Genomic DNA, 10,168 nt, shown 5'->3' on the forward strand with positions numbered 1-10,168 from the left:
TCAATGCACATACGCATAGTACCATCTTTCTTTTTCACAAACAGAACTGGTGCACCCCAAGGTGACACACTAGGCCTAATAAACCCTTTTTCAAGGAGTTCCTGAAGTTGCTCTTTCAATTTTTTTAACTCAACTGGTGCCATACGATACGGAGGAATAGAAATAGGCTGAGTGCCCTGCACCAAGTCAATACCGAAATCAATATCCCTGTCGAGTGGCATACCTGGCTGGTCTACAGGAAATACATCTGAAAAGTCTCGCACGACCGGTACTGAATCAATAATAGGAGTATCTGCATCAATATCTCTCACAAAGGCCAAATATGACAGACATCCCTTTCCAACCATACGTTGGGCCTTCAAATAAGAAATTACCATGCTAGGAAAACAATCTAGAGAACCTCTCTATTCAACCTTAACTTGCGGCAGCGAAGGTGGTTGGAGTTGCTTAAAGATTATGATATCACCATTCTCTATCATCCCGTAAAGGACAATGTGGTGGCCGATGCCTTGAGTCGTAAGGCAGAGAGTTTGGGCAGCTTAGCATACTTACCGGTAGCAGAGAGGCCTTTAGCCTTGGATGTTTAAGCCTTGGCTAATCAGTTTGTTAGATTGGATATTTTCGAGCCGAATCGAGTTTTTGCATGTGTGGTTTCTCGGTCTTCTTTATATGAACACATCAGAGAGCGCCAGTATGATGATCCACATCTGCTTGTCCTTAAGGATACGGTTCAGCACGGTGATGCCATGGAAGTCACTATTGGAGATGACGAGTATTACGGATGCCAGGAAGGCTATGTGTGCCTAATGTAGATGGTTTGTATGAGCTAATTCTCCAGGATGCTCACAGTTCGCGGTACTCTATTCATCCCGGCACTGCGAAGATGTATCAGGATTTGAGGCAGCACTATTGGTGGAGGAGGATGAAGAAAGATATAGTTGGATTTGTATCTCGGTGTTTAAATTGTCAATAGGTAAAGTATGAACATCAGAGGCCAGGAGGATTGCTTCAGAGACTTGAAATTCCGGAGTGGAAGTGGGAGCGTATTACCATGGACTTCGTAGTTGGGCTCCCACGGACCTTGAGAAAGTTTGATGTTGTTTGGGTGATTGTAGATCGGCTAACCAAGTCCGCACATTTTATTCTAGTTGGTACTAATTATTCTTCGGAGCGGTTGGCTGGGATTTATATTCGCGAGATTGTTCGCCTACACGGTGTGCCGGTGTCTATTATTTCAGATCGGGCTATGTAATTTACCTCACAATTTTGGAGGGCAGTGCAGCGAGAATTGGGCACACAAGTTTAGTTGAGTACAACATTTCACCCTCAGACGGACAGGCAGTCCGAACGCACTATTCAGATATTGGAGGATATGCTATGCGCTTGTGTCATTGATTTTGGGGGTTCTTGGGATCAATTTCTGCCACTCGCCAAGTTTGCTTACAATAATAGCTACCAGTCAAGCATTCAGATGGCTCCATATGAAGATTTATATAGGAGACAGTGTCGGTCTCCGGTGGGTTGGTTTGAGCTTGATGAGGTTAGACTATTGAGTACTGACTTGGTTCAGGATGCTTTAGAGAAGGTCAAAGTAATTCAGGAACGTCTTCGCACGGCACAGTCTTGAAAGAAGAGTTATGCTGATAGGAAGGTTCGTGATGTTGTTCACATGGTTGGGGAGAAGGTTCTGCTCAAGATTTCACCCATGAAGGGTGTGTTGAGGTTCGGGAAAAAGGGCAAGTTGAGCCCTCGGTATATTGGGCCTTTTGAGATACTTAAGAAAATTGGGGAGGTGGCTTATGAACTTGCTTTGCCACCTAGTCTATCAGGTGTTCATCTAGTGTTCCATGTATCCATGCTCCGAAAGTATGTCGGGGATCTGTCTCATATTCTGAATTTCAGTACGGGACAGCTGGGCAGTAATTTGACTTATGATGTGGAGTCGGTGGCTATTTTAGACCGGCGGGTTTGAAAGCTGAGGTCAAAGAGCATAGCATCAGTGAAGGTGCAGTGGAGAGGCCAGCCAGCCAGAGAAGCTACTTGGGAGATTGAGCAGGAGATGCAGAGCAAATATCCACACTTATTTGAGACTCCAGGTATTGTTCTAAACCCGTTCGAGGACGAAATTTTGTTTAGGGGGGGGAGAATGTAACGACCCGGCCGAACGTTTTGAGTATTATAACCCAATTCCCCCATTTACCGCTCAATTTATGCTCTATAGTTATTTTATAACTTACCGGGTTAGTTGGTTTGGGTCCGGCAGGGAGTCTGAGTGAAATGAGACACTTAGTCTCATAATTAAAAATTTAAGTTAGAAAAGTGGACTGGATATGGACCTATGGGTAAACGACCTCGGATTTGAATTTTTATGATTCCAAGAGCTCCGTATGGTGATTTTAGACTTAGGAGCGTGTCCGGAATATTATTTGGAGGTTCGTAGAGGAATTAGGCTTGAAATGCCGAAAGTTTAATTTTTGGGAAGTTTGACCGGGGGTTGACTTTTTAATATCGGGGTCGAAATTCGATTCTGAAAATTTTAATAGGTCTGTTATGTCATTTATGACTTGTGTGCAAAATTTGAGGTCAATCGGACGTGATTTGATAAGTTTCGGCGTTGTTTGTAGAAATGAAAAGTTTCAAAGTTCAATATGCTTGAATTGGGGCATAATTCATGGTTTTAGCATTGTTTGAGGTGATTTGAGTATTCGACTAAGTTCGTATGATGTTTTAGGACTTGTTAGTATATTTGGTTGAGGTCCCGAGGGTCTCGGGTGAGTTTCGGATGGTTAACGGATCAAAAATTGAACTACAACAACTGCTACGATTTCCTTCTATTGGAAATTTCTTCTTCCAGAATCGAGCCCAGAGTCGAGGGCCACAATCGAGCCCAGGGTCGAGGGCCACGGTCGAAGGCATGGTCGAGGATCAGGATCAAAGCCACGATTGAGCCCAGGGTCGAGGGCCACGATCGAAGGCAGGGTCGAAGACATGATCGAAGGCCAGGGTCGAGGGCCAGGATCGAGGGTCAGAATCGAGGCCCAGGATCGAGGACCTCGATCGAAGGCCAAGATCGAGGCAAAATCGAGGCTGACTAGGCAGAATTATAAAAACAGGGACTTCGTCCCATTCGCCATTTTTGACAAATTGGAGCTTGAGGAGAGGCGATTTTTGATAGATTTTCAAGAAAAACTTGAGGTAAGTCCCTTGTAATCATTTCTACTCCATAATATTGTGTTGTCATCGAATAATCTGACTAGATTACATGATTTTGAGGTGTAAATCGGAGATTGGAACTTAGAAATTTGGAAATAAGATTTGTAGATTTGAGGGTCGAGTTGGGGTCGGATTTTAATAAAATTGATATGGTTAGACTCGTGGTTGAATGGGTTTTCGGATTTTATAACTTTTGTCGAGTTCCGATACGTGGGCCCCACGGGCGCTTTTTGAGCTAAATTTCAAATTTTTATGGAAAATTAGTATTTTCTTATGAAATTAATTTCAATAAATTTTATTGACTGAAAAGAATTATATGTTACTAGATTCGAGGCATTCGGAGGCCGATTTGCGAGGCAAAGGCATAGCAGAGTAAAGAATTTCACGTTTTGATGTAAGTAACAGTTTTAAATCTGGTCCTGAGGGTATGAAACCCCGGATTTTTGTGTCATGTGATTATTTTGGAGGTGACGCACATGCTAGGTGATGGTCGTGTGGGCGTGCACTGAAGGGATTGTGACTTGGTCCGTCCCGTGAAGCTGTAAAGTTGAATAACCTGTTATTAGCTATAAGCTCTCTTTGTGTTGAAGAAATTTGACTGTAAATCATGTTAAAAATCATACTTAGGCTATGCGATAGTACTGTTGGGACCCACAGAGGTCGCATACTTATTAAATTATTTGCTAATTGTTGTCTTGTACTCAGTCATGATTTTACTTGTGCATCATACCTCAGTCTTTCTTGATATTTATTGATTTACTATGTTATCTTTGTTTGGGCTGATCTTTCTGATTTTCGAGAGCCCGAGAGACTAGAGAGGTTGAGGACTGAGTAAGGCCGAGGGCCTGTCGGTGAGGTAAGGATATACGGCACGTGAGTTGTCCGTGCAGGATATTATAGCACGTGAGTTGTCCTTGCAGGATATTATAGTACGTGAGTTGTTCGTGCAGCACGTGATTTGTCCGTGCGGATTATGGCGCTTGGGCTGTAGGAGCCCCTCCGGAATCTGTACACGCCCCCAGTGAGCGCGGGTACCCATTGAGTGTGAGTGCTGAGGGCTGAGAGCCGAGTGGTTGAGCTGTTATGATGAGTTAAGTGACTGTCACCTGAGAGGCTGTACTTGCTTTGCATTTGTTATTGCACTTGATTGCTATCTGTCATTGTTGTAAAATCTCTGAAAGATTTTATATCCGGATTACATGAAATTGAACTGTATAAAATTGATTTGACTTAAACTGCTGGATTTGGAAGCATGTCTATTCTTTGCTGGAATTACTGAAAATGAACTGTAACTGTGTAGCTCGTCATTATCTTCAGTTCCTTAGATATTGTTGTTACTTGCTGAGTTAGTTGTACTCATACTACACCATGCACTTCGTGTCCAGATTCAGGTGTTCCCGAACATAGCGGGTGTTGATCATTTTACGCAGTTGATTTTTTGGAGATTTTGAGGTAGCTGTTGTGTTCCGCAGACCTTGGCTTTCCTTTCCTATCTCCTTGTTTTACTGTATTTGGTCTCAGACTATTATAGATCGTATTTTTTCAGACTTGTATTTATATTAGATGCTCATGTACTCAGTGACACCAAGTTTTGAGAGTGTTTATATATGTATTTGTGAGTTTTTCTTCCGCTAAATTTAGATATTATATTTTCAAAGTCAAAAGATATGGGAGTTTATTGAGAGTGTCGGCTTGCCTAGTATCGAGATAGGCGCCATCACGACAGGTGAGATTTTGGGTCGTGACAGGTATTGGTGTGCTAATGGGGCACAACACTACAAGAAAAGTGTGGATTATATGGGGATTTTCCTGGGGATTATACTGGATAATTTGCAGGTAATTTAGTTTCCTAAGGATTTTCCTACCAAAAAGAATCCGATGGAAAAACCTTCGTAGGTAATTATTACATGCGAAATTTTAAATCCCCAAGTACATTACCTAGGGATTTTTAATTCGCATGTAAATTACCTGTGGATGTTTTCGCACAAAACACTAAAAATTCGCAAGAAAGTTTTGGTAAAAGTTCGTGAAATAAAAGAAATTTCTTGCGGAATTTCCACAAGTAATTCCCCGTGAAAAGTTTTCACGAATTATTTGCAAATGTTTCTGAAAAAGGGATTTATTATTTCGTTTTCATAATTTAATTTATTCATATTTATTCTTGTGTTACTACAATATTTCCTGGATATATTAACACCAACATTCTCTTAATCACTTCCCAATTACTCCTTCCGTTTTAATTTATATGAACTCATTTGATTGGGCACGGAGTTTAAGAAAAGAGAGAAGACTTTTGAACTTGTGGTGTAAAATGAGACACATATATTTTGTGTGACTATAAATCATTGCATAAAGATAAATTATTTCTAAATAAGGAAAGAGATCATTCTTGTATGGATGGAGTATTAGTCTTTATAATTCTCTTGTAAAGAAAATTTGTAGGATTTAATAACACTAACATATCCTTCTTTAAGGAAGGGAATGAAACTCATGATATTTCATCCCCAAATCCACAAACTCAATTGCCCAAGTTTAAATGCCGGAAGATCCGCTCTACCCATCACTAAGTTGCCTACTATAAAGGGCGAAATAGAGTTTTCTTTATCCGATGTGGTAATCAAGAGAGGCTAAGTTGTTGGCAGCCATATCTCTTCCAAAATCAGGATGTATAACTATTCTTTTCTCTATCTTTTCTTTGTTTGAAGAAAGATAAGAATGAATTTTTCAAGTATAACCAAATGGATCAAATTGAGATACTTTTTAATGATTAATTGACAGTTCATACCCTGTGTAATTCTTTTCCTTCGAGGAACACAATTTTGGATATTAGAGGTCTTATATAAGGAAAAATTGATAATGGTACACTTATATACCTTGTATAAAACATTAAATTTTTTACATAATAATTTCCTTAAACAAGAGGTAAACACACTTTACATGGTTAAGTAATTGATAAAGATTATTAGCTAATTCAACCATGTATACAAGATCCACTTATTTCAATAATATTAGAAGTTAATCAAGAGGATATTTAGAAGTAAAATTAGAATGTTACTCCATATTTAAGTCACACCTATAATATGTACAAATAAATATCATCTAAGTAGCATTCTATGGTTTAATTACATTATTTTTAATACATGCAAAAATAAGATAACATATAAGTAAGATATACAGCTAAAATATTAGTAGTATTTTCCCTTGTACATATTGTCTATTCGAAGAGACAATTAAACTTCATGCAATGATAACTGTAGCTGAATATTTTTTCTACTTAAAATTATTCAACAATACCAAATTAAGCATATTTTCTAATGATATTAGCTCAACAATAATTGGATTTAGGATAATTAGTTTGTTACTCAATTAGTAACTGGCGTCATTCTTTTGAAATATTCAATCCAAAAAAAATATTACATCTATGATCCTTGTATGAGATTAAGTTCTAACTACATTTATCTTTAGAAAAGAATGATAAATATATATGACAATATTGCCAACAATAAATAAATTAACTAAATATGATAATTTTATTAACAATTCTATCAATATTGTTGCTTTAATCCTTTTTCTTTTCAAAACCTTTTTAGAGTGAGATTATTGCATAATAATTTATTTGACTTGAAACAGGAACTAAATACTTAAAAATAACATTCACTTGTGATATCAGTAGCATTTTCTATATTATTATAATTTTAGTTTCTTAAATATATTTTAAAAAATTATTTCAAGTATAATCTCCAGCTAAGTAAATCCTTAAGTCAATCCCCAATAAATAATCTTCGGCCAAACTTATAGCAGCAAAATCCCCGCGTAAATCCTCCAAAACAAAGAGTTCTCAAGTAAATATGGAATAACAAAATCCCCAAGTAATTCCCCAGGTAAAAATATCCCCAAGTAAATCCTCAAGAAATAAATCCCCAGCTATATTCACATAATAAAATTTCTCAGGCAATACCATAGGTAAGTATATCCCCAGGTAAATACCCAAGTAAGCATCCCTAGATATATCCGCACGTAAATTTACCTAGGGATTATCTTGTGAATTGAAAAAGGAATTTATTTTTGTTCGTTACTTGTGGATTTACCTATGAAAACGGTACTTGCAGCTTAATTTTTCAAATAATTTCCCAAGTAAAATATTGCGCAAAATGGCGCCAAATTTACCTACGGATATTCCTGGGGAAAACTATAATGATCCGGTCGGTCGTTTTGAGAATTTAAATCCCGTTCCACGGCATAAGACCCTGCGCAGCTTCGTATTATATGTATTGACTTGCGTGCATGGTTGAATTTGGTTTACTAGATGATCCAGAGTGATTTGGGACACTTAGTCCCTAAAACGGAAGCTTAAGTCTTAGAATTTTTATCGTAGTCGGAACTTTGTGAAGACGACTCCGGAATGGAGTTCTGTTAGTTCCGATAGCTCCGTATGGTAATTTTGGACTTAGGAGCGTGTCCGGAAAATTATTTGGAAGTCCGTAGTGGAATTAGGCTTGAAATGGCGAAAATAGGAAGTTTAAGTTGGAAGTTTGACCGGGGAGTTGACTATTTGATATCGGAGTCGGAATCCAGTTCTGAAAATTTTCATAGGTCTGTTATGTCATTTATGACTTGTGTGTAAAATTTAAGGTCAATCGGACTTGATTTGATAGGTTTCGGCGTCGAATGTAGAAGTTGAAATTTCTTAGTTTCATTAAGCTTGAATTGGGATATGATTCGTGTTTTTAGCGTTGTTTTATGTGATTTGAGGTTTCTACTAAGTCCGCAATATGTTTTGAGACTTGTTGGTATGCTCGGACGGGGTACCGAGTGGCTCAGATGAATTTCGGGGTTGTTTCGGATCATTTATAGGCCATTTTTAGTTGCTGGTTTTTGGCCACAGAGGTATGCATCGCGATCGCGGAAAAACGGTCGCGATCGCGAAGAGCAATTTTGCTATTTCGAACTGTGAATCGTCCTCGCGGAAGACTTTTCGCGATCGCGTAGAGAAAACTCCTGCCGCACTGACCCGATTTTGGAAGCTTATATCTCGCAATCTATAAGGAATTTGGAGATGATCCAAAATTGAAAGTTGTAACCCTTTGTGTCTAGTTTTCAGAAAGGTAAACCATTTGTCTTTTGGAGGTATGTACAAAAAAGTTATTGTGGATAAACTACATGTTGTCCGGGAAGCATTTGGAAATTTCTATTGCATAGAGCTGATTTTGAAAGTTTATATCTCGGAATATATAAGGAATTGGGAGTTGAGAAACAAATGAAAGTTATATCTCTTGGAGTATAGTTTTTAGAAAGTTAAACCATTGATCATTTGGAGTTTTGTACAAAATGTTATGACCATTATACTAGAGGCTGTCTCGAAGGGTTGGGGAGTTTGTTCTTCGCGATCGCGAATCGTTTTCCGCGATCGCGAAGAGCAATTTTGGGGCTGAAAATTTTTGTGCTTCGAGATCGCGAAGCATTTTCCGCAATCGCGAAGAGTAAATACCTAGGCAATAGCTATATTTTGAGGTTTCAACCATTTTTGACATATTTGGAGCTATGGAGCTCGGATTGAAGCGACGTTTTAGGCGATTTTTATCATATGGATTAGGGTAAGTGTTCTATATCCTAAAGTGTTTATATTTCATGAATCTATGATTATATTCATCGTTTAATTCGGATTTTAATGGAAGAAATCAAGATTTTTGTGAATTCTTCCAAAAACGAAAATTTAAGATTTGGAGGTCGCGTTGTTATTGGAATTAAATAAAATTGATATGTTTGAACTCGTATCGGAATGGGTGTTCGGATTTCATGAAAATTATTTCAGGTTCTGAGGGGCGGGTCCCGCATTGACTTTTATTGACTTTTTGGAATAAATTTTTAAGTCGACGTATTATTATCCGGAATTGTTTACGATGAATTTTAATGGAGTTATACAATTAATTTGGATAGATTTGAGTTGTCCGGAGGTCAATTCAAGCAAGAAGGCTATTTTGGAATATCGGCCTAACTTCAAAAAGGTAAGTGTCTTTCTTAACCTCGAGTGGGGGAATTACCCCTTAGGCATTGAGTCTTATGTGCTATTTGTGAAATGTGAAAATCTGTGTACGTGTGGCGACGAGTACGTACTCAGGCTTATACGTGCAAAATTCATTGAATTAAAGTTTTAGGCGTTATTGTGTAGTAAATTGGGAAATTATGAAAAATTATTAAATCATCTGTTTGGCATGCCTAAATCCTTATTGTTGAATTTGTTTTTATATGATAATTTGATGTGATTGTTACTTGAAATATTTATGAAATTTCGTGAGTATTGTTGGTTTAATATTTCTTTGAAATTAATTCCAATATGAATTTTCTTACGCAAATAATTAATTTAAGCGAGCTTAAGAATAAGTATTAATATAATTATCTAAATTTGCATTAATGAAGGTTTTGTTTTATGCTGAGTAATTTCTATCTCTATTGATTGTTTTTGGGTGTTATATACATTGTGTGGAGCCTTGGGCTATTTGTTGTGAAATTAATTGATTTTTGTTATATCTTTGGAATTTGGTTATGGCCATTGGGCAAATTGTGATATGAATTGATTTTATTATGTTGTCGTATTAATTTTCCGTGTAAATTGTTGTGTTGTGTGAGTTATTATTTTGGGGAGAAAAGGGTGGCATTTCACCGTTGATATTATGTGGGTATAAGGGTGGCATTTCACTGTTGTTATGTTTGTTAGAATATTGTCTGGACGGAGCAATAAGGGTGGCTATAGAAGCGATAAGGGTGGCAATATGAGCGATAAGGGTGGCTATTGATATTGTCTGGGCGGAGCGATAAGGGTGGCAATAGAAGCGATAAGGGTGGCTATTGTCAGGGACGATATGTGATGATGTGGGGTTGTGGTGTTGATAATTTGCATGTGATGTTGTGATTTTCTTGTGTTTACTTTTATACCTTGTGCAATTTGTCTTGTTGT

Source organism: Nicotiana tomentosiformis, chromosome 7 (genome assembly GCF_000390325.3).
Source record: "Nicotiana tomentosiformis chromosome 7, ASM39032v3, whole genome shotgun sequence".
In the NCBI taxonomy this organism is placed as follows: Eukaryota; Viridiplantae; Streptophyta; class Magnoliopsida; order Solanales; family Solanaceae; genus Nicotiana; species Nicotiana tomentosiformis.